General features: G+C 51.7%; 1 protein-coding gene across 2 annotated transcripts in view; it reads left to right on the top strand.

Annotated features, from left to right (window-relative positions):
- Positions 1-25,664, top strand: part of FAM83H (family with sequence similarity 83 member H) — a 108,287-nt gene that overhangs the window by 9,257 nt on the left and 73,366 nt on the right. The window contains exon 1 of one of the 2 annotated variants that reach the window (XM_063921096.1): positions 148-1,366. The exons of the other annotated variant lie outside the window; for it this stretch is intronic. The gene's annotated coding sequence lies outside the window, so the exon portion shown is untranslated. Of the gene's footprint in view, positions 1-147; positions 1,367-25,664 lie in introns of those variants that run through there. 2 annotated transcript variants of the gene reach the window in all.

The raw sequence follows: 25,664 nt of genomic DNA, 5'->3' as shown, positions 1-25,664 counted from the left end.
TGTGGGTGTGAGGGGAATTTGCACACAGTGAGAGGAAGATAATGCAGGTCGCACACAGTGAGGTGTGAGGGGAATGCGCACACAGTGAGGGGAAGATAATGCAGGTTGCACACAGTGAGGTGTGAGGGGAATGCGCACACATTGAGGGGAAGATAATGCAGGTTGCACACAGTGAGGTGTGAGGGGAATGCGCCCATAGTGAGGGGAAGATAATGCAGCGCGCACACAGTGAGAGGAAGATAATGCAGCGCGCACACAGTGAGGGGAAGATAATGCAGGTAGCACACAGTGAGGCGTGAGGGGAATTTGCACACAGTGAGGGGAAGATAATGCAGGTTGCACGCAGTGAGGTGTGAGAGGAATTAGCACACAGTGAGGAGACTATAATGCAGGTTGCACACTGGGTGTGAGGGGAATTTGCACACAGTGAGGGGAATATAATGCAGGTCGCACACAGTGAGGGGAATTTGCACACAATTAGGGGAATATAATGCAGGTTGCACGCAGTGGGTGTGAGGGAAGATGGCAGTGAGGTGTTGGGAGAGACAGACAGATGCACAGGGTGAGAGTACAGTGGGGGAGGAGAGTGCAGGTTGCACACAGTGAGGTGTGAGGGGAATATGCACACACAGTGAGGGGAAGATAACGCAGGTTGCACACAGTAGGTGTGAGGAGAATGCGCACACAGTGAGGGGAAGATAATGCAGGTTGCACGCAGTGGGTGTGATGGGAAGATAATGCAGGTGGCACACAGTGGGTGTGAGGGGAATTTGCACACAGTGAGGGGAAGATAATGCAGGCTGCACGCAGTGGGTGTGAGGGGAGATGGCAGTGAGGTGTGGGGAGAGACAGGCAGATGCACAGGGTGAGAGTGCAGTGGGGGAGGAGAGTGCAGGTCACACACAGTGAGGGGAAGATAATGCAGGTTGCACGCAGTGAGTGTGAGGGAAGATGGCAGTGAGGTGTGGGGAGAGACAGGCAGATGCATAGGGTGAGAGTGCAGGTTGCACGCAGTGGGTGTGAGGGGAATTTGCACACAGTGAGAAGATAACGCAGGTTGCACACAGTGAGGGGAAGGTAATGCAGGTTGCACACAGTGTGTGTGGGGAGAGACAGGCAGATGCACAGGGTGAGAGTGCAGTGGGGGAGGAGAGTGCAGGGCTGGGTCAGCCTCAGGAATGTCTCTTTATCTGACAGCTCCCTGCAGTTACTGCTGGTGAATAAACAGAGCAGCCTGCCAGGCTCTGACTAGTCACTGGCTCTGGGTGGGGTTTACGCTTCTCTTCCTGAGGGAGTCTGATAGGGAGTGAGACCCAGGAAGAGACAGACTCAGCTGCAGAGAGACCGCTCCCCACCACCTGCCAAGGTAGGACCCGAGCACTGTCCCAGGAGACCCCCCCAGCACTTCCACTACTTGTGTGTAACTTTTCCCGCATCCACAGTTGTGTCTTGTTACATTAGTGCGCTGCTCCCATTCATCTGTGTGTCTGTGTCACACCGCCATAGAGCCAGACTGAGTATAACCAGACAGGATTACAGGGTACTCTGCGCTGTGCGCTCTCATATCCGCTGCCCCAGGCGGAGAAGAGGGACTGGCGCTGGGCGCGGGGTCCTGCCAGTACTTCTCCCACAAGTACAGACTCTTCTATGTACTAAGCCGTGGAGAGAGGTAAAGAACCAGCCAACCAGCTCTGCTTGTCACTTCTCAAACACAGCCTGCAACATGACAGGAGCTGATTGGATGGTACTTTACCTCCATCCACTTTATCTCTCTCCAAGCGGTGTTACACCTGGCACAGGTATCTGACTGCATACACAAGCTGCGTCTTATTTAGATTGTAAGCTCTTCTGAACAGGGTATCTCATATTGTCTCTGTGTTGTGCTTTTTACATCTATCTATCTATCTATCTATATCTATCACATTGTCTGTCTGTCTGTCTACAGTATCTATCTATCTATCTTTCTATCTATCTATCTATCTATCTATCTATCTATCTATCTATATCTATCACATTGTCTGTCTGTCTGTCTGTCTGTCTGTCTGTCTGTCTGTCTGTCTATCTATCTATCTATCTATCTATCTATCTATCTATCTATCTATCACATTGTCTGTCTGTCTGTCTGTCTACAGTATCTATCTATCTATCTATCTATCTATCTATCTATCTATCTATCTATCTATCTATCTATCTATCGTGCTAGTGAAGGTGTTGGTGATTTTGTAGATCTCAGTAATCTGTTTCATTTGTGATTCTGTTAATATAATTGTATTGTAAGTTAATAGCCGATAAAAGGGAGATCCTGAAATCCTGCCAGGCCCTCTTCATGCATTCCCTCCGTATAATACGTATAAGTACAGGTTACTCCCATCCAGGCTCCGTCCTAGTCTCTGTGTGTTGTGTAAGTGTGACATTGATTTGCACGGGTAGAAGTGTGTTTTGTGTGTTCTGAGACATGGGAGAAGTGACAGCGGCCATGTTTGATCAATCACTGATTCTGGGGGGGGGGGTATCACTGATTGGAGGGGCAGGGGGGGGGGGGGTTCACGTATCACTGAACCGGGGGTCTGAGCGGTGCAGTTAGTACTTTTATTTCCAGGTTTCAGGCTTTCACTTACTGACACATATAACTGTCGGACTCGGGCCTTGTCAGACTGGTGACAGGACAGGTTTTCATGATGCACTTTTTAAGCCAAATGTCCCTGGATTGTCCAGAGCAGTAATAGTCACTGATATGTGTCTGTATTATATATACCCGGGTGTTCCCTGGATTCTCTGCCGGGTGATTTTCTTGTCAATATTTGAGGATGAATTATACTTTAATAAATGAAGGTGACAGGATTTCCTGTGAGAGGTATAACCCTGTATATCCCAGCATGGCAGTGTGCAGTGGGGGTATACAGAAGACACGGACTGACCCCTCTTTCCGGTGCTGATGTTTATATCTGCACCTTGGTGCACCCCATTCTGTTCTCCGTGTAATTCCTCCAGGGGATGAATCGGGGTACAGTGATTTAGAGGTTGAGCCTCAGTTTTTTGCACCCACTTGGGGGCAGGAACCATCCTATGAGTGAAGGTCGCATTGTGCCCAGTTGTAGTCAGGATTATGGCTGAGTGACAGGAGGAGGAGGTGCCGAGAATTATCCGCCAGATTTAACGACCGGTTCCCAGGCGCACACCAGGAATTCTCTGTGTAACATGGGAGGGACACTGGGGTGTTCTGCATCTGACACATCACCCTAGGGTGAGACTCGGCCTAAACTATCACCCTGCACCCTCTAATGGTCTCCCACATTGCCCTGTGGCAGAGCAGCTTCGCACAGCCTGTAGCTCCCTAATGGTTGTAGAATGCTGGGACTTCTAGTTCTACAGCAGCTGGACGGTGACAAGATGCCTAACTTGCTCAGAGAGACCCTATTTTTTTTGCTGCATTATATCATGGATGATACCTAACTGCTATATATATATATATATATATATATATATATATATATATATATATATATATATATACAGTGTGTGTGTGTGTATATATCTATCTATATTTATGTATACGTGCGTGTGTATATGTGTGTGTGTGTGTGTGTATATATATATATATATATATATATATATATATATATACACACACACACACACACACACACACACACACACACACACACACGTTGAGTATCCCTTATCCAAATATTCCGAAATACGGAATTTTTTGAGCGAGACTGAGATAGTGAAACCTTTGTTTTCTGATGGCTCAATGTACACACACTTTGTTTAATACACAAAGTTATTAAAAATATTGTATTATAAGACCTTCAGGCTGTGTGTATAAGGTCTATATGAAACATAAAGGAATTGTGTGAATGTAGACACACTTTGTTTAATGCACAACGTTATAAAAAATATTGGCTATAATTACCTTCAGGCTGTGTGTATAAGGTGTATATGTAACATAAATGCATTCTGTGCTTAGATTTAGGTCCCATCACCATGATATCTCATTATGGTATGCAATTATTCCAAAATACGGAAAAATCCGATATCCAAAATACGTCTGGTCCCAAGCATTTTGGATAAGGGATACTCAACCTGTATATATGGGTGTGGTTCATCAAATCGACAGTATCTAGGTCGACAATGTTTAGGTCGACCACTATAGGTCGACAGTCTATAGGTCGACATGGATGGAAGGTCGACACGGTTTCTAGGTCGACATGTGCTAGGTCGACAGGTCTAAAGGTTGACATGAGGATTTTTTATTTTTTTTGGTGTCGTTTCCTTCGTAGGGTGACCGGGATCCCAAATTAGTGTACCGCGTCCCCTCGCATGGCTCGCTTCGCTCGCCATGCTTCGGGCATGGTGCCTTCGCTCCGCTACCGCTTCGCTCGGCACAGATTACCGTTCCAGTCGTAGTCCACGTGGATCGTTAAGTATGAAAAAATTCAAAAAAAGAAAAAATGTGAAAAACTCACGTCGACCTTTAGACCTGTCGACCTAGCACATGTCGACCTAGAAACCCTGTCGACCTTCCATCCATGTCGACCTAGTGACTGTCGACCTATAGTGGTCGACCTAAACATTGTCGACCTAGATACTGTCGATCTTCAGACCGGATCCCATATATATATATATATATATATATATATATATATATATATATATATATATATATATATATACAATGTGTATACAGGGTGATTCGAAAGTCGCAGTACACCCTTTTGTTTCAAAAACTGTGCAGGAAATGGGAAAACTGAATACTTGGGTAAGGAATGGGTGAGGTGGGCTATCTTTTAGGGTATGTACCGAACATGGGCGCCATCTTGAAATCGGCCATCTTGAATGTAAGTCAGTTTTTTCAAATGGTAAGGGGGTTGTACATCATGTCAGACAACATCAGAATTTGATGAAAAGTTTATTGCTGCACCCAGAAAGACCTCCAATTACACATAACACTGTCAGGTTCCTAATTTCCACATTCCGAGAAACTGGGACTGTGGCTGACAAGTCACGGAGTGGTCGTCCAAAGAGTGCTACTGGTCTTTCTGGGTGCCGGTTGTTAAAATCTGCAGCTATGACACAAAAACTTCGTTCTATGTATATATAATAATCTTAGACATCTGTCTGTGTATAAATATAGAGCCAGATTGCTGAGGAATGGCTGTGGTGCCTCTGGGCGGGAGGGGGAGGGGCGGCGGAGTGCTGTAAGACAGGTTGGCCCACTCCTCATACTGGAGAGACACCTCGGGCGTTGGACGCTGCTGCCTTGCGCTTCACTCCTGGAATTGGAACGAGAAGCACTCAGCCATTCAACCTGACCCACATGGAGTGCTGTGAGCACCTACCTGTGGAACGTGTAATTCTCTGGCTGCTTATTAACACTGTGATGATGAATCGGTTAGTGGCTGTGGCGGTGCGGGCACAGAAGGCCTTACAGATGGGCACAGCCGCGTATTCCTGCTGCTTCCATGTACAGGTTGCGTCTCCCGTATTTGCAAATCCAATATATTTTCCAGCATGACTGAGTGACGCCTGCGCTGCCTGATGGTTCAGTGTAAACTCTGTCTCATGCACAGAACTATTAAACCTTGCGTAGATGACCCTCCGGGCTGTGTATAGGGTGTATATGAAACATAAATACACTGCGTGTTAAGGCTTGAGTCCCGTCCCCAGGATATCTCATCATTATGGTATGCAAATATTCCATAATACAGAGAAATCTCATCTTCTGGTGCATGTCACGTATGGGAGGTTGTAATGTCAGCGGTCCGACACCCCAATCCCTGGTCTGATCCCATCATCACGCATGGAAATCTAACTGGTGTGACACTGCGATGTTCTATACATACAGTATATGCGTTCCTGGTGTGAGCGCCACGGTCCGTTACATGGGTCATAAGTCACCGTGTGTACATGTGGAGGGAGGCGATGGCGATTCAGTTGTTTTCCCCACGACTGCCACTAGATGGCATCTGACAAAGCAATTCAATTGTTGGTCTGTGTGGGGGGAGGGGGGGTACATTTCTGCTTGCAGCGTCTTGATGTGGCAGAGATGTGCGAAAACTCTGTGGTTTGGGCGCCGCAACGGCTGTCTGTGAGTTTAGTCGTGTTTAACCACTATACAAAGCTAAACCAGGTCTAATTGGACGCTACATGCGCGATAATTTTTGCGCAGAACAATGCAATCGCTTAGTCGGGCGCCCAATAATTAGAACCGCCTATAAGACGATTTAATCCCCCCCCCCCCCCCCCCCCACCCCTTGGTCACTGGGCGGCTGAGTTATATTAGGGAGACCCCAGGATTTCACACTTCACCCTCTGTATTAATTGTATAAAATAACGCTGAGAGATTGTTATGGTTTATTCATGTGACGTTACCATATATAATCCAGTGTCCAGCAGGCACGTCATCATCATGATGGTGAGAATCAGTTTATAGAATAGATAAGGGAGTAGAGATTTCCTGCATGATACTTGGGGAGGGGCTATTATTGATCAACATGAACCTTATGGACTACATCTAAATTACAAGTATGTGTGTGTGTGTGTGTGTATGTATGTGTATATATATATATATATATATATATATATATATATATATATATATATATATATGTATATATATATATGATTTATTATACAGCAAATGGAGAAAGGCTGCACTCCAGAGGCTTCACAAATAGTAAATATCACTACAAGTGTTTTTTGTAACATATCAGCGTTTCGGGGCCAGTCTTGAGAAAGGGGCAACTGGCCCCGAAACATCGTTATGATACAATAAACACTTGTGGTGATATTTACTATTTGTGAAGGCTCTGGAGGGGTGTGGATCATTAGATCGACAGTGTCTAGGTCGACAATGTTTAGGTCGACCACTATAGGTCGACAGGTCAAAAGGTCGACATTAGTTTTTCATGTTTTGTTGGTGTCGTTTTCTCCGTAGAGTGACCGGGAAGCCCAATTAGTGCAACGTGTCCTCTCGCATGGCTCACTTCGCTCGCCATGCTTCGGGCAAGGTGCCTCGCTACACTACCGCTCGGCACAGGTTACCGTTCCAATCGTAGTCCGCGTGGATTGTTGAGTATGAAAAAGTTCAAAAAAAGAAAAAAAATGTGAAAAAGTCATGTCGACCTGTTGCCCCAGAGCATGTTGACCTTGAAAACATGTCGACCTATAGTGGTCGACCAAAACATTGACGACCTAGACACTGTCGATCTTCAGACCGGATCCCCCACTGGAGTGCCGCCTTTCTCCATTTGCTGTATACTGAGTGGTGCAATCCCCTTTAGGAGGGCACCGAAGCACAGATAGACCCAGACGGGTCAAAGGAGTGCCGTGACGTTTGGATTTGCGCTATATGTGTGTGTATATATGTGTGTGTATATATATATATATATATATATATATATATATAGCCACTCTAACCATACATGGATGCAATAAAAGTTTCCTGATCAGCCTGTCTTTCTATCTGCTGAATGGTGCTGTGAAGTGACTGATAACAGGGGATAATAGCTTGTGCCCACTGCTTTGTAAGTGTATCGTATAAAACCATAAACCAGAGAGTCTCTGAAACCATGGCCTGCACTGACCCTTTGTCTATGTTTTTTGGATTGCCTAATTCTACAACCTCCAAGGATTACCAAACAATGGGCAATTATTCTTATCCACCCGTCTCCTCCCACGTGTCACTACACCCATGTTTAGGGTCCTGCGGCTTCGGATTTCTCCCCCAGGTAGTGCTTAGAAACATTTATCCTGAGCACCGGGTGGGGGAAGGATGCATTTAAGGTTCTCCATAGCGTTGAGCTTTGGCGCACTGAGCGGGGGTCATGGACGTGGGAACTCCACACTTGGATATCCATGGATGACAGAACTTTAATCCCTACCGCCATTATCCGCATCAAGATTCTTGGCGTATATCTGTTCTCCTTGCGTATGGTGACCGCCGCGCTTTTATCCCGAAGTCTGCGCTATTTTGTCTCCAGGAACCAGAATACGGTATCTCCAGGTTATATCTCGTGGCTCTGACACAGGTCACGGTGACTGTAAATGTTTTGTGGATTAAGAACATTTGATGAGAGTTTGTGTTTCACAATCTGGAGCTCACACTTTGGGAAAAGACGCCTCTGTCCGAGACGATGCCACCACAGTCTCCTGGAATACGTCCCATCGCAGCCCAATGTTGTATAATGGGAAGTGATATACTCCTGTACTGGGGTACAGAGAAGAGACGTGCTCTGTCTGGCCCCCTGCGTCCAACGCTGGCCCATTGTCTGTGACATTACAGTTGTAGTGGACTGAGGAGTGGTCTACTGACTCCTCATTGTGAGCTGAGCTCTTGGTTTTCATCCTGTGTCATTGCAGCTTCTGCTCCTCCGTGACGGCAGATGTTTATCCTGAGGAAAGCAGCTCATTGTGTATTCCCTATTATCCGTACACTCAGTGCTAGGAGTGTGTGTTATGGGGCGAGGGTGTAGGTGTATGTGTATAGCTCGGTTTGTGGAAATTTAGCCTGCGCTAATGTTACTGGGCAGATTTCCTGGGAATGTTTTTGTTTTTTGCTTTAGCCTCCCTGCTTTTTATTTATTTTTGCACCAGTATCTATAAATATATCTCCGTTCCATAACGTCATGATACAAACCAGTTAACACTAGGGAACACAGCAACAGCTGCAGGCTCTGTATTGTTAGTGAAGCTACACTGGAGGGACAGTAGGTGGCGCTGTGTCTTTAGTTGTCATTGTGTACTCTCTCTTTCTTGTGATAGTGTACTCTCTTCTAGAATTTTCTTGATAATACTCCATAATTGTGACTTTTACACGTACTTGTCACAAAATAAATGATCCCACAGTCATGTATGTTTGAGCCTCGTCTGCAACAGGTAATCCGCATGATGATGTAATTAGCATTGTCATCTACCTTGCCTTACTCACTTGATGATACAGACAGGTCACTCCCAACTATTGTCTTCCTTACGGCATCTCCTGCAAGGAAACTATGAACATTAAGGAAGAATAAGAACAATGAATACAGAACCTGTCTGAAATTCCCTGTTCAAACACAGAAACACACTGTTGTGAATGCCCAACTTCCCTTAGCAACGCGACACGGTCAGGGTAGTGCACTGTTTATTGCCTTGTTTACAGATGGCTTTAGGGCTGTTAACACTGGAATACACAATGCTTCTGCTTCAGGTTAACTAGCAACTACTTATCTGCGTCTCATAGTGCACAATGAGGGTCATTCTGAGTTGATCGCTCGCTAGCAGTTTTTAGCAGTCGTGCAAACGCTAAGCCGCCGCCCACTGGGAGTGTATTTTAGCTTAGCAGAAGTGCGAACAAAAGAATCGCAGAGCGGCTACAAAAAAAATTTGTGCAGTGTCAGAGTAGCGCCAGACCTACTCAGCGCTTGCGATCACTTCAGACCATTCAGTTCCGTATTTGACGTCACAAACACGGCCAGCGTTCGCTCAGCCACGCCTGCTTTTTTCCTGGCACGCCTGCCTTTTTTCCGAACACTCCCTGAAAACGGTCAGTTGACACCCAGAAACGCCCTCTTCCTGTCAATCACTCTGCGGCTGCCATTGCGACTGAAAAGCTTTGCTAGACCCTGTGTAAAAATACATCGCCCGTTGTGAAAATACGTCGTGCGTGCGCACTGCGCCGCATACACATGCGCAGAAGTGCTGCTTTTTCACTTAATCGCTGCGCTGCAAACATTTTTCACTAGCGATCAACTCGGAATGACCCCCAATGTGCTCCCATTGGGATGTTACGCTTCTCCCTGCAGACGCACGGAAGGACCCGTAAGATATAATTGCACTGGAGCATAATGGAAGCTAAACTGATTTTTCCAGTAGTTTTTATTTTCACATCTATTAAAATTCTGTTCTTGAAGGAGGTGAGCTTTTCACACACTGTCGAATGGCACCAACAGTGTGTTTCAGGGCGTTCAAAGGGCGATATCAGGCTCATTTGCAGCAAGCGTCTTCCATTAGGTTTTAGTACCCCTCATTTTGCTTTTAATTAGGGAAATTAACTTAAGAAAACCAATAAATCGCAGTAATGAGAAGACCGGAAATGTTTCAGTAGCTCGGTAAAGGCTGTAAGATGTATGGAGACGCCATTCCCAGTTGGCTGAACAATGGTCAGGACAAAGCGATGCATCGGTCATTGTATGGCCAGTGTATGTCCACTGGGCAGATCTGTGTGGGTGCAGTGAAGCAGTATGGTCATTTCTGTGGTAGAGTAGAGGAATATATAATTAGTGGAAGTGATAGCCTAAATCTGGCTAATTAGTTACGCACTGTTCACTGGTGATGGGGGGGAGCGTTGTATAGCGGGGACTGTCCTGGTGATGGGGGAGAGCGTTGTATAGCTGGGACTGTCCTGGTGATGGGGGAGAGCGTTGTATAGCGGAGACTGTCCTGGTGATGGGGGAGAGCGTTGTATAGCGGGGACTGTCCTGGTGATGCGGGAGAGCGTTGTATGGCGGGGACTGTCCTGGTGATGGGGGAGAGCGTTGTATAGCGGGGACTGTCCTGGTGAAGGGGGAGAGCGTTGTATAGCTGGGACTGTCCTGGTGATGGGGGAGAGCGTTGTATAGCGGGGACTGTCCTGGTGATGGGGGAGAGCGTTGTATAGCGGGGACTGTCCTGGTGATGGGGTAGAGCGTTGTATAGCGGGGACTGTCCTGGTGATGCGGGAGAGCGTTGTATAGCGGGGACTGTCCTGGTGATGCGGGAGAGCGTTGTATAGCGGGGACTGTCCTGGTGAAGGGGGAGAGCGTTGTATAGCGGGGACTGTCCTAGTGAAGGGGGAGAGCGTTGTATGGCGGGGACTGTCCTGGTGATGGGGGAGAGCGTTGTATAGCGGGGACTGTCCTGGTGATTGGGGAGAGCGTTGTATAGCGGGGACTGTCCTGGTGAAGGGGGAGAGCGTTGTATGGCGGGGACTGTCCTGGTGATGGGGGAGAGCGTTGTATAGCGGGGACTGTCCTGGTGATGCGGGAGAGCGTTGTATAGCGGGGACTGTCCTGGTGATGGAGAGAGTGTTGTATAGCGGGGACTGTCCTGGTGAAGGGGGAGAGCGTTGTATGGCGGGGACTGTCCTGGTGATGGGGGAGAGCGTTGTATAGCGGGGACTGTCCTGGTGAAGGGGGAGAGCGTTGTATGGCGGGGACTGTCCTGGTGATGGGGGAGAGCGTTGTATAGCGGGGACTGTCCTGGTGATGCGGGAGAGCGTTCTATAGCGGAGGCTGTCCTGGAGTTGCGGGAGAGCGTTGTATAGCGGGGACTGTCCTGGTGAAGGGGGAGAGCGTTGTATAGCGGGGACTGTCCTGGTGATGGGGGAGAGCGTTGTATAGCGGGGACTGTCCTGGTGATGGAGAGAGTGTTGTATAGCAGGGACTGTCCTGGTGATGCGGGAGAGCGTTGTATGGCGGGGACTGTCCTGGTGAAGGGGGAGAGCGTTGTATAGCGGGGACTGTCCTGGTGAAGGGGGAGAGCGTTGTATAGCGGGGACTGTCCTGGTGATGGGGGAGAGCGTTGTATGGCGGGGACTGTCCTGGTGATGGGGGAGAGCGAGAGCGTTGTATAGCGGGGACTGTCCTGGTGATGGGGGAGAGCGTTGTATAGCGGGGACTGTCCTGGTGATGGGGGAGAGCGTTGTATAGCGGGGACTGTCCTGGTGATGGGGGAGAGCGTTGTATAGCTGGGACTGTCCTGGTGATGGGGGAGAGCGTTGTATAGCGGGGACTGTCCTGGTGATGGGGGAGAGCGTTGTATAGCGGGGACTGTCCTGGTGATGGGGGAGAGTGTTGTATAGTGGGGACTGTCCTGGTGATGGGGGAGAGCGTTGTATAGCGGGGACTGTCCTGGTGATGGAGAGAGTGTTGTATAGCGGGGACTGTCCTGGTGATGCGGGAGAGCGTTGTATGGCGGGGACTGTCCTGGTGAAGGGGGAGAGCGTTGTATAGCGGGGACTGTCCTGGTGAAGGGGGAGAGCGTTGTATAGCGGGGACTGTCCTGGTGATGGGGGAGAGCGTTGTATGGCGGGGACTGTCCTGGTGATGGGGGAGAGCGAGAGCGTTGTATAGCGGGGACTGTCCTGGTGATGGGGGAGAGCGTTGTATAGCGGGGACTGTCCTGGTGAAGGGGGAGAGCGTTGTATGGCGGGGACTGTCCTGGTGATGGGGGAGAGCGAGAGCGTTGTATAGCGGGGACTGTCCTGGTGATGGGGGAGAGCGTTGTATAGCGGGGACTGTCCTGGTGAAGGGGGAGAGCGTTGTATAGCGGGGACTGTCCTGGTGATGGGGGAGAGCGTTGTATGGCGGGGACTGTCCTGGTGATGGGGGAGAGCGAGAGCGTTGTATAGCGGGGACTGTCCTGGTGATGGGGGGGGGAGCGTTGTATAGCGGGGACTGTCCTGGTGATGGGGGAGAGCGAGAGCGTTGTATAGCGGGGACTGTCCTGGTGATGGGGGAGAGCGTTGTATAGCGGGGACTGTCCTGGTGATGGGGGAGAGCGTTGTATAGCGGGGACTGTCCTGGTGATGGGGGAGAGCGTTGTATAGCGGGGACTGTCCTGGTGAAGGGGGAGAGCGTTGTATAGCGGGGACTGTCCTGGTGAAGGGGGAGAGCGTTGTATAGCGGGGACTGTCCTGGTGATGGGGGAGAGCGTTGTATGGCGGGGACTGTCCTGGTGATGGGGGAGAGCGTTGTATAGCGGGGACTGTCCTGGTGATGGGGGAGAGCGTTGTATAGCGGGGACTGTCCTGGTGATGCGGGAGAGCGTTCTATAGCGGAGGCTGTCCTGGAGTTGCGGGAGAGCGTTGTATAGCGGGGACTGTCCTGGTGATGGGCGAGAGCGTTGTATAGCGGGGACTGTCCTGGTGATGCGGGAGAGCGTTATATAGCGGGGACTGTCCTGGTGAAGGGGGAGAGCGTTGTATAGCAGGGACTGTCCTGGTGTTGCGGGAGAGCGTTGTATGGCGGGGACTGTCCTGGTGAAGGGGGAGAGCGTTGTATAGCGGGGACTGTCCTGGTGAAGGGGGAGAGCGTTGTATGGCGGGGACTGTCCTGGTGATGGGGGAGAGCGTTGTATAGCGGGGACTGTCCTGGTGATGCGGGAGAGCGTTCTATAGCGGAGGCTGTCCTGGAGTTGCGGGAGAGCGTTGTATAGCGGGGACTGTCCTGGTGATGGGCGAGAGCGTTGTATAGCGGGGACTGTCCTGGTGATGCGGGAGAGCGTTATATAGCGGGGACTGTCCTGGTGAAGGGGGAGAGCGTTGTATAGCAGGGACTGTCCTGGTGTTGCGGGAGAGCGTTGTATGGCGGGGACTGTCCTGGTGAAGGGGGAGAGCGTTTTATAGCGGGGACTGTCCTGGTGAAGGGGGAGAGCGTTGTATAGCGGGGACTGTCCTGGTGATGGGGGAGAGCGTTGTATAGCGGGGACTGTCCTGGTGATGGAGAGAGTGTTGTATAGCGGGGACTGTCCTGGTGATGCGGGAGAGCGTTGTATGGCGGGGACTGTCCTGGTGAAGGGGGAGAGCGTTGTATAGCGGGGACTGTCCTGGTGAAGGGGGAGAGCGTTGTATAGCGGGGACTGTCCTGGTGATGGGGGAGAGCGTTGTATGGCGGGGACTGTCCTGGTGATGGGGGAGAGCGAGAGCGTTGTATAGCGGGGACTGTCCTGGTGATGGGGGAGAGCGTTGTATAGCGGGGACTGTCCTGGTGATGGGGGAGAGCGTTGTATAGCGGGGACTGTCCTGGTGATGGGGGAGAGCGTTGTATAGCTGGGACTGTCCTGGTGATGGGGGAGAGCGTTGTATAGCGGGGACTGTCCTGGTGATGGGGGAGAGCGTTGTATAGCGGGGACTGTCCTGGTGATGGGGGAGAGTGTTGTATAGTGGGGACTGTCCTGGTGATGGGGGAGAGCGTTGTATAGCGGGGACTGTCCTGGTGATGGAGAGAGTGTTGTATAGCGGGGACTGTCCTGGTGATGCGGGAGAGCGTTGTATGGCGGGGACTGTCCTGGTGAAGGGGGAGAGCGTTGTATAGCGGGGACTGTCCTGGTGAAGGGGGAGAGCGTTGTATAGCGGGGACTGTCCTGGTGATGGGGGAGAGCGTTGTATGGCGGGGACTGTCCTGGTGATGGGGGAGAGCGAGAGCGTTGTATAGCGGGGACTGTCCTGGTGATGGGGGAGAGCGTTGTATAGCGGGGACTGTCCTGGTGAAGGGGGAGAGCGTTGTATGGCGGGGACTGTCCTGGTGATGGGGGAGAGCGAGAGCGTTGTATAGCGGGGACTGTCCTGGTGATGGGGGAGAGCGTTGTATAGCGGGGACTGTCCTGGTGAAGGGGGAGAGCGTTGTATAGCGGGGACTGTCCTGGTGATGGGGGAGAGCGTTGTATGGCGGGGACTGTCCTGGTGATGGGGGAGAGCGAGAGCGTTGTATAGCGGGGACTGTCCTGGTGATGGGGGGGAGCGTTGTATAGCGGGGACTGTCCTGGTGATGGGGGAGAGCGAGAGCGTTGTATAGCGGGGACTGTCCTGGTGATGGGGGAGAGCGTTGTATAGCGGGGACTGTCCTGGTGATGGGGGAGAGCGTTGTATAGCGGGGACTGTCCTGGTGATGGGGGAGAGCGTTGTATAGCGGGGACTGTCCTGGTGAAGGGGGAGAGCGTTGTATAGCGGGGACTGTCCTGGTGAAGGGGGAGAGCGTTGTATAGCGGGGACTGTCCTGGTGATGGGGGAGAGCGTTGTATGGCGGGGACTGTCCTGGTGATGGGGGAGAGCGTTGTATAGCGGGGACTGTCCTGGTGATGGGGGAGAGCGTTGTATAGCGGGGACTGTCCTGGTGATGGGGAAACCATTAGACAATCGGAAATGCTATGACGTTTTCCGGCTGTTATAGATTGAGCCCGGTATTTACAAGCGGAAACCTTCTGCAAGCTAGTCTGCAAATGGGTCCATAGTGGGGATCTGTCTGAATTAGCGGACACTACCCGGGAGGTGTTGCTGCAGTGTGTCCACACATACCCAGAAGCAGGCAGTCCCAGGGGCTGATAGTAGGAGCCTGTGTGGTCCCAGGTGCGGCTGTAGGATCTTGGAGGTGCCAGAGACTGCCCATTACGCAGTGGGAGGAGCTAGTATCAGGCGGTTACTGACGGTGAGCGGGAATCCCTTAGGTTATTCAGAATAGAGGATGATAACTCGCCCCTATCAGTGATAAAATCTGTGATCGCCTGGCGGAGGGAGGTCATCCTATCACACATGATATTACGCTATCTGGAATCGTTCTGCAATACGTCCTCTTGTGTTAAATCTAACGTATCTGGAATACATTTGTGAGTTTTGTTGATATTGCGCTGAGTATAATACATGTAAAATGCTGACCGCCCCTCTGTGACGCTACGCTTATGCCCTCTGGTCACACAGCGTGGTTATCGGCAATTATTGAGGGTCATTGAGGCCTCGGGCGGGATGTACTAATGTACATCGCCGCCCATCGCCACGATGCTGATCGCATATGTACTAACATATGCGATCAGCATTGCGGAGGACAGCTCTTCCGATAAGAGCTGTCCTCCGCGATGCGCAGCAGCAGCCTGACTTCCGGGATTCGGCCCCAGGAGTCAGTCTGCGCATGCGCGGGGTGACGGGGGCGGCCGCAGGGCATGCTGGGAGGGATCCGATCGGATCCCTCACACAGCGCCGCGGAGAGAAGCCCATAGGCTTCTATGGACTATCGCAAGCTAAAGCTGGCGTACCCCGCCGCGGCGCTGTCCTGCCGGCCGGGGGTTAGTACATCAGGAAAATGCGGTAAACAGGGAGTTTACCGCATTTTCCGCTTAGTACATACCGCCCCTCCTGAGATGGATAGTGGAGTCTACAGGAATGAGGCAAAGTTCATGTTCTCTCCTGTAAATGACTCTCCTACAGGGAGTGCATCGTTCTAGGTGTCACGCAGGTGTAAGGCAGACACTGATTACTATAGCGCCGTCCTGGCCTGGTCCAGAGTGCCCAGTGGCGTACCCAGAAACCCCCCCCCTGATGGACCAAATCAATTTTATTGCTAATTGTGGCTTACGAGCGTAGCTCCGCCCACTCGTGGCATTTTGCCGCGATTCGCGGACCCTCTGGGTAGAGCTACACACACTGACCTCTCTCAGCCAGCTGCAGGTGAACCAGACCTAATGGTCATAACAAGTCTTGAGGCTGCATGTGACCACCACACAGACTGATCCCTTCCTAGCTGCCCCCGGTAAGGAACCTCTGCCTCCAATAAACCATTGCTTCATATTCATAAGGGCTTTACACACAGTATACAGTACCAACATTATTGTACATGTGCACTGATTTTTTAGCTCAATGCATTTTATTTATATATATATATATATATATATATATATATATATATATATATATATATATATATATATATATATATACACACACACACACATACATTTTTCAAGCCAAATTGACAAGTTTAATAGCACCAGGAAAAGCTATTGGGAACATAACTAATTGAATACATTTTTTAAATATATAGAGTCAATAATAATATAAAAATGATCTATATGTAAAACTTCTGTAGGCTACTTGATTGAGGGGGTAATTCAGACCTGATTGCTCGCAAGTGTTTTTTTGCTGTCCTGTGTTCAGATACTTTGCCGCCTACAGGGGAGTGTATTTTAGCTGTGCAAGTGTGCGATCGCGTGTGTAGCTGAGCTGCACAAACTGATTTTGTGCAGTCTCTGCGCAGCCCAGAACTTACTCAGCCGCTGCGATCACTTCAGCCTGTCCGGGACCGGAATTAACGTCAGACACCCGCCCTGCAAACGCCTGGACACGCCTGCGTTTTCCCTGACACTCCCAGAAAATGGTCAGTTGCCACCCACAAACACCCTCTTCCTGTCAATCTCCTTGCGATCTCCTGTGCAATCGCTTTTTTTGCACCATCCCGTCGCTATGCACCAATGCCCGGTGCAGTCATCCGACGAGCCTGCGCATCGCAGGCTGTGAGAAAACGCAGCCTAGCGATCAGGTCTGAATTACTCCCTGAGCTATAAATATATTAATAGCACCTGAAGTCTAAAATCATTAGTGAAGTGGGGTGTAGATAGGAGTTCCATATTTATTACTGACAGCGGCTTCCTCCATCCTCCAGAATGCCGGTAGCGGGGCGAGCGGTAAGAGTCCCCTTGCGGGATTGCTGCGCTCGCCACTCTGTGGGCATCCACGAGTGGAATAGCCCTGTTGCACCGGGATTACGGCTGGCGGCATTGTTGGTTGTTAGGATTCCGGAGTCGGTATCCTGACCGCCGGGATCTCAACAGCCGGCAAATTAAACGTATCCCATAGAAAGTGGGGAAATTTGTCTGATGGAAACCCCCCTTTACAAATCCTGCATTTGCCCCTGGTGCCGGCTGCATATTCCCACCATTCATTAGCAGCAGGTGAGAGGGATAAGAAGGTCTATCTGGGGCAATTCTCTCTGGTACAGCTGCCCCGGTAACCATCCATGACCCCCCAAACATTCAGGGGCGCAGTGTGAAGCCTCAGCCCCCGGGGAAAGCGCATCCTATCCACTTTGAGTGTCTGGGAAGGGGGCACAGCCAGCCAGCATGTGGGGGTATGTGATGGGGCCCAGGGAAACGGTGTAAATCGGGAATGGAAATATGGAGCGATGGCACCCTACAGATGGGCATTACCAGTGTTCAGAGGGCATGCAGGGAGAGAAGCATGTATTGCATGGTCTGGGATCCAGTGACTGGCAGGGTAGTCGCAATGGAGAGGGGGCAGTAAAGGCGGCAAATGCGCAGCTAATACAGGGGTATTTTTTTTCGTGCAAATGACACCAGTAATGCTGCGGAGATTTCTCTATCCCTGCATGCGGTTATTGGTACATCCATGAAATGTCATCGATTATCCAATTGCGGATTTGGGGCGATTTTTTTCCTCAGATGCGTATGGTGATAAATCGGCCTGTTCGTGTGGTTTTAGGTACCAGGCGTACTGTTGAAATCCTACTTTAAGGTGGCGATTACAATTGATGGTGCCGGAAGGCGCAGTCACCCGGGTGCACAATACTTTCCGTGCCTAGACTGCGTTTAGCCGTATAAAGTGGCCAAACCTGCGCCAGTAAAACTGTGCGAAAAGCCGGACTTCGCATATTTCTCCTCTAGCCCCCTCAGGGGAGGACGAGCAGAAATAATGGGCGCCCGTGGTTTTCGCACCCAAATGGAGCAACAGTTTTGCTCTGTCGGGCGCAGGGCACAAACCTCCCCCCTAAGTGTGTTACGTTCCTGCCACTATACCGGTTAATTCAGAGTCTGTATTGTGACGGCGCAAGTATTTCACGTGGGCGAACCTGTGCTTCCCACCGGGGACAGTTATATAGTGCGCACGTTCCTCTGCTCCCGACTACAAACTATTGTTCCCTGGTATAAGCCTGTCAGGAAGCGGCTTTATTATCCTTTCACTGGGATTGCTGGCAGGAAGTCTCCTGCGCGCGGAGAACGTCTTCCCTCGCCATCAGACCTTCATCTCTCATACACCGCTCCGATACGCATCCTGTTATTACAAGCTCTCACCGGCCACATTGGATATTAGGGTTAGTGCTGCTATAAGTGAGAACTAGTGGAACGTGTTTGTGGGGAGGACGGCTGAGGCAGGCTTGTAAAACGTGGATGCCGGAGTCACTTTCTTGGAAGAGACATTTACAGGAAATGCTGAGCAGCTATGTAATGACATTATGGCGTTTGATGTGGCGTGCGAGGCAATGCGCCTGGTGGGGGGGGGGGTGTAATGTAACGGGGCAGAGTATAATCTGTAGGGGCCTGGTCTGGAGACCCTGTACATGGATACTCTAGGGATCCTGCAAAGGACCTTCAGTTATTTACTTTCATGTCTCCGGTAACATTTACTTATGTACATTGCATTGTCTTCCTAGCTTTCGTCTGTGCTTTTTAGCCGTGTCTTTATAGCAGCAGGGGGAGTTGTCCAAACATTTTGCTCTGTGCATTGATGCCACCTCTCCCTGATGCTATACAGACAATGCTGAAATGCATCAAAAGAAGATTGTGGCCGGAGACCCCCCTGGCCGCGCGGTTAATGGCAGCCTCGGCAGTGAAGGGGTTAACCCTCCGTGCTCTGTGCCATTTTAAAAAGGAACACTTGGCTCTAGGCACCATGCACTGTACATGACTAAATGTATGTTTAATAATGTGTTATATGTTATATCGTTGCGGTGTGCGTAGTTGGAGAATGATGGACTGCACGGTTATAGAACGGCATGGACGAAGCATTTATGGGAAAAATATGAGGTATTTTGCTTCTAAAAGGATTTGACCATTGTCCTGGCTCCAGCAGGGGATAGGTGGCGATTGGCAGGCCTTTTTGTGGCTAAACATTTTCTTTCAAATACAAACTAAGGTTTGGAAAGAAGACTGTTTGTGCTTTCAGCATCTCCTGTTGTGTGATAAGCCAAAACTGGTTTTACATGGAGGTGTGAAAGACAAAAGTGTCTGCTAAATCAGAATGCAAACTAGTGGGTTTCGTGTAACAAGAGTTTGATGTAAGATTTCCCAGGCTGCATTATGTAGGATGCAGATTTATGACAAGAGCGTTGTCTATGTGTGAGAGGGTGAATGGAATTGAATTTCCAGTTATATTTACATGTGTGACAGGAACAGGTTAATCAGATTGTGTTTGGGAAAGCCACTGGTTTGGTGATATGTGAAGAGGAGCAGAACATTGCTTTCTCCAGTTATTAACTCTTTTGAAACATAACTTGTATTTATTTATATTCTGTGAGATAACCTGATTGGTTAAAAAGACTCCGGGTGGGAGTACCCCCTGTGGTACTGTGTGTAGAATTTGGATAGAAAGAGAGGGGCCTGTGAGCCTCAGGGTATCATACCAACTTCTGTCCGCTGTATGATATCCCCTGGAAACAGGGAGCGTCCTTCTCAGGACTAGATTTGAGCGAATAAACATCTTCTGCCTCAAGACGACTTCTTCATCTTGTGACCGTCGGGGGTTATGCCAAACATAGTCCCGTTCTTCAGCTGGTTTGGGTACACCCAGCGTCTCCAAGCTCTGCCTCCCGCCAGCTACCGTACCGAGGCCTGGGCAAGCGACCAGTGGGGATCAGTCAACGCCACACAGGTGTGGTAGGGCGGCGTGTTGACGCATACTGAGCAGAACCGTGGTTCCAGACGCCACGAAAAGGAGGATTCTGGTGGTGGCAGCATAGTACCCGTCCACTGCGCAGTGGGTGGAGTCAGTAACAAGCGGTTACCGATGGTAAGCGGGAATCCCCTAATTGGCAAGGTCCCGTGTGACCTAAACCCGTTCCGTGAACGTGGGACGCAAGTCGGTGAGGGCCTAGGAAGCGTCTGGTCACAAAGATGATGAATATTAGCGGGATGTAGTTATGTGACCGGCGGTCAGGAGACCATTTCACAGTGATAAAGCACCAGCCAATCAGCTCCTAACTGTCACTTTTTCAACAGCCTGTGACATGGCAGCTAGGTGCTGATTGGCTGCTACTTTTTTTTGAGGCTTAGTACATCTCCCCCACATTGTTTAAAAGCCACCTCCAGACTTCTCCATGTCTGGCAATGTGTTATCCCTGGATAATGCGTAATTCTTCCTACTCTTCCTGGAATTGTCATGTTCCGTGGATGGGAGGACTCCGCTGACGTTCGCTCCAGGCTGCTACCATGGTCTCCCAGCAGTGCTGGTACAAGACTGACGACCGTCCCTCTGCTGCTTTACTAATCATCACCTGTAACCCACACGAGACGTGTAATGACGCTTATTTACCTTACAGGCAGCGCCATTCGCAGCTTAGGTGTAATAACGCTGCGCTCAGTGATGGTCGCCATGTTTACCATATCCCTGTATTACCAGCGGGTGGTAGTCATGTGACCGCCGGTCGGCTGACCGACAGTCACATGACCTCCAACAGGGACTATTTCCACTCGTGGGTGTCCACAACACCAATAGAGTGGGAATAGAACCCGTGGCGACCGCAGGTCGCCACCGAGCCCGCAGCGTGGCGAGCGCAGCGAGCCCGCAAGGGGCTTGCTGCACTCGCCCCTCCCCGCCGGGATCCCGGCGTCGGTATGCTGCCGGGATCCCGGCGTCGGTAAGGTGACCGGCGGTCAGGAGACCGCCGGTCACCCGTACTACACCCTTACCAGCATAGGCTCCTCCATTATGGCATACCAAACTGCTTAGGTGCTGTGCGTAATTGCGCTTGGAGGCGCTCCATGACTTGCGCCGGTCTGGGACGCAAGATGGCGGTCTCTGCGTTACAGAAGATTACACTGGGCAGTCTTTTATAGAGTAGGTGTGTTCTCTGGGCACCCCCAGAGCAATTGTTTAATGTGTGGAGGGTGTATTTGTAGGGTGTTGTTTGCCGTGGGCTGACTGTCTTCCCAGAGCAGGTTGTGTCCTCCATACTTTGTGTCCTGCATGGGCAGCTGCAGTCTAACACTGTCACATGACCTGGAATCGGTGGCAGGTGAGGGGGGAACGTGGGACTGTTAGTGGTCCCTGACCAAATGCTGCTGATTGTGTGACTCCTGAGGGAGCAGAAAACGTCATTGTAATAATTGCCCGTGTATAACGCCTACTGCAACACGCAAGTCTTATAAAGAGAGACCGCAGCGGAACATACGAGGCTGACGGAGCAGGTGCAGGCATGATACAGACAGGGACAGGTTATTATAATAGTTATTTATATAGCACTTTTCTCATACCTCCCAACATCGCCGGTGCATACAGAGGAACTTGGCTGCACACCCAAAATTAGGGGGTGTGGCTTAATGGCAAAAGGGCATGGCGTTGCAGTGAATAGCGAGCCACGCTCCCGTTTTTCGTCCTGCTGGGGGCTTGTCCATCGTTCCTGGGGCTGCTAGACAGCCTGTCTCCATGCCTCTTTCCCCGCCGGCACCGTGTGTGTGGCTGATATCAGATGCCTCCGGGACTGCCCCGCTGAAATCGTGACAAGTGGGGCCGGTATGATTTTCCCTAATAGGACTCAAAGTGCTTTATATCTGTCTTTACAGCACAAAATACAAACTGGCTTACCGGCGGATATTGGCGAAACGCCTGAGAACACAGGAAAGCCTGGAGTCTGTTTCTGAAGGACTGGAGTGGGTGCAGCTCGCACTGTGCGGGGAAGCGAGTTCCGGAGAGTCGGAGCCACAAAACTGAAAGCTCGACCGCCAGTCCTTCATCTACAGATCGCAGTAAGCGAGGGGGACGGTATTTTTTCATTTGTTGGGATGATGGGGCGATACTATGGGTTCTTGTACAGGAATATGGGAATGGATGGCATGCAAGGAAGTGCTGATTCCGGGCAGGATCCTCTTCCTGCAACAGGACAGGCCCCAAACTATTACAGCGGCCGCCTGGCTGTCACATGCTCTGGCTGATTGCTAGTACCGGATCCCTACTGCGCTGGCCAGGCTGTGAGGGTCCGGTCACATTCTCCGGCTGATTGCTAGTACCGGATCCCTACTGCGCTGGTCAGGCTGTGAGGGTCCGGTCACATTCTCCGGCTGATTGCTAGTACCGGATCCCTACTGCGCTGGTCAGGCTGTGAGGGTCCGGTCAGATGCTCCGGCTGATTGCTAGTACCGGATCCCTACTGTGCTGGCCAGGCTGTGAGGGTCCGGTCAGATGCTCTGGCTGATTGCTAGTACTCGATCCCTACTGTACTGGCCAGGCTGTGAGGGTCCGGTCAGATGCTCTGGCTGATTGCTAGTACTGGATCCCTACTGCGCTGGCCAGGATGTGAAGGTCCGGTCACTGGCTCCGGCTGATTGCTAGTACCGGATCCCTACTGCGCTAGCCAGGCTGTGAGGGTCCGGTCATTGCCTCCGGCTGATTGCTAGTACCGGATCCCTACTGCGCTGGCCAGGCTGTGATGGTCCGGTCAGATGCTCTGGCTTATTGCTAGTACCGGATCCCGACTGTGCTGGCCAGGCTGTGAGGGTCCGGTCACTGGCTCCGGCTGATAGCTAGTCCCAGATCCCTACTGTGCTGGCCAGGCTGTGAGGGTCCGGTCACTGGCCCTGGCTGATTGATGGTACCGGATCCCTACTGTGCTGGCCAGGCTGTGAGAGTCCGGTCAGATGCTCCGGCTGATTGCTGGTACCGGATCCCTACTGTGCTGGCCAGGCTGTGAGGGTCCGGTCACATGCTCCGGCTGATTGCTAGTACCGGATCCCTACTGTGCTGGCTAGGCTGTGAGGGTCCGGTCACTGGCTCCGGCTGATTGCTAGTCCCGGATCCCTACTGTGCTGGCCAGGATGTGAGGGTGTGGTCACTGGCTCCGGCTGATTGCTAGTACCGGATCCCTACTGTGCTGGCCAGGATGTGAGAGTCCGGTCACTGGCTCCGGCTGATTGCTAGTACTGGATCCCTACTGTGCTGGCCAGGCTGTGAGGGTCCGGTCAGATGCTCCAGCTGATTGCTAGACCCGGATCCCTACTTTGCTGGCCAGGCTGTGAGGGTCCGGTCACTGGCTCCGGCTGATTGCTACTACCGGATCCCTACTGTGCTGGCCAGGCTGTGAGGGTCCGGTCAGATGCTCCAGCTGATTGCTAGACCCGGATCCCTACTTTGCTGGCCAGGCTGTGAGGGTCCGGTCACTGGCTCCGGCTGATTGCTACTACCGGATCCCTACTGTGCTGGCCAGGCTGTGAGGGTCCGGTCAGATGCTCCGGCTGATTGCTAATACCGGATCCCTACTGCGCTGGCCAGGCTGTGAGCGTCCGGACAGATGCTCCGGCTGATTGCTGGTACCGGATCCCTACTGCGCTGGCCAGGCTGTGAGCGTCCGGACAGATGCTCCGGCTGATTGCTGGTACCGGATCCCTACTGCGCTGGCCAGGCTGTCAGCGTCCGGTCAGTGGCTCCAGGTGATTGCTAGTACCGGATCCCTACTGTGCTGGCCAGGCTGTGAGGGTCGGGTCAGATGCTCCGGCTGATTGCTAGTTCCAGATCCCTACTGTGCTGGCCAGGCTGTGAGCGTCCGGACAGATGCTCCGGCAGATTGCTAGTCCCGGATCCCTACTCTACGCTGGCCAGGCTGTTAGGGTCCGGTCACTGGCTCCGGCTGATTGCTGGTACCGGATCCCTACTGTGCTGGCCAGGCTGTGAGCGTCTGGTCACATGCTCCGGCTGATTGCTAGTACCGGATCCCTACTGTGCTGGCCAGGCTGTGAGCGTCCGGACAGATGCTCCGGCTGATTGCTAGTACCGGATCCCTACTGTGCTGGCCAGGCTGTGAGCGTCCGGACAGATGCTCTGGCTGATTGCTAGTACCGGATCCCTACTGTGCTGGCCAGGCTGTGAGGGTCCGGTCACTGGCTCCGGCTGATTGCTAGTACCGGATCCCTACTGTGCTGGCCAGGCTGTGAGCGTCCGGACAGATGCTCCGGCTGATTGCTAGTACCGGATCCCTACTGCGCTGGCCAGGCTGTGAGGGTCCGGTCAGATGCTCCGGCTGATTGCTAGTACTGGATCCCTACTGCGCTGGCCAGGCTGTGAGGGTCCGGTCAGATGCTCCGGCTGATTGCTAGTCCCGGATCCCTACTGCGCTGGCCAGGCTGTTAGGGTCCGGTCACTGGCTCCGGCTGGTTGCTGGTACCGGATCCCTACTGTGCTGGCCAGGCTGTGAGCGTCCGGACAGATGCTCCGGCTGATTGCTAGTACCGGATCCTTACTGTGCTGGCCAGGCTGTGAGGGTCAGATCACTGGCTCCAGCTGATTGCTGGTACCGGATCCCTACTGTGCTGGCCAGGCTGTGAGGGTCCGGTCAGATGCTCCAGCTGATTGCTGGTACCGGATCCCTACTGTGCTGGCCAGGATGTGAGGGTGTGGTCACTGGCTCCGGCTGATTGCTAGTACTGGATCCCTACTGCGCTGGTCAGGCTGTGAGGGTCCGGTCACATGCTCCAGCTGATTGCTGGTACCGGATCCCTACTGTGCTGGCCAGGATGCGAGGGTGTGGTCACTGGCTCCGGCTGATTGCTAGTACTGGATCCCTACTGTGCTGGTCAGGCTGTGAGGGTCCGGCAGAGGTACCAGGGTGGGGAAAGGTGAATGAAGGTGCATTTACCCCGATCCTGCGTCTGATGACAGAGTTCTCTGTATGGAGCAGAGTTTATTCTCTGGAGATGTGACGGTGATTGTGTCCTGAACATCACAGTGACCTCTTCAAAGGAGAGACACTCATCTCGCCGGCGCGACTCCATTGAAGTGTTTAATGAGGGCTTGGGCCTAGAGAAGGGATTAAGTGACATATAAGCGGTGAATATGCCCCACACGTCGCCTCCCTCTGTGTCATTGCGACAGATGCTCAGTGACTGTCCCACCTCGCTAGAGAGCGGCACCTATGGCTCCGGCAGTCCGTGCCTGACCATGTCCTTCCCTGTCTGCAAGCGCCACAGCCAGGTAATGCAGCCAGCGTGGCCCGCGTCCTGGGGTCTGTACCTCCCGGTGGTCCAGGAAACCAGGACATGGGGACAGAAAGTCTGGATGACCGTTACACCTCCGCCTTTCCTGTTACACGGGGATCTACCGGAGTCCTTCAGCCCGTCCATCTGTTCCTGGAGCCGCTATGCGGTAGGTTAGGACG

Source organism: Pseudophryne corroboree, chromosome 5, assembly GCF_028390025.1.
Source record: "Pseudophryne corroboree isolate aPseCor3 chromosome 5, aPseCor3.hap2, whole genome shotgun sequence".
In the NCBI taxonomy this organism is placed as follows: Eukaryota; Metazoa; Chordata; class Amphibia; order Anura; family Myobatrachidae; genus Pseudophryne; species Pseudophryne corroboree.
This window is presented reverse-complemented; position numbering and strand designations above follow the sequence as displayed.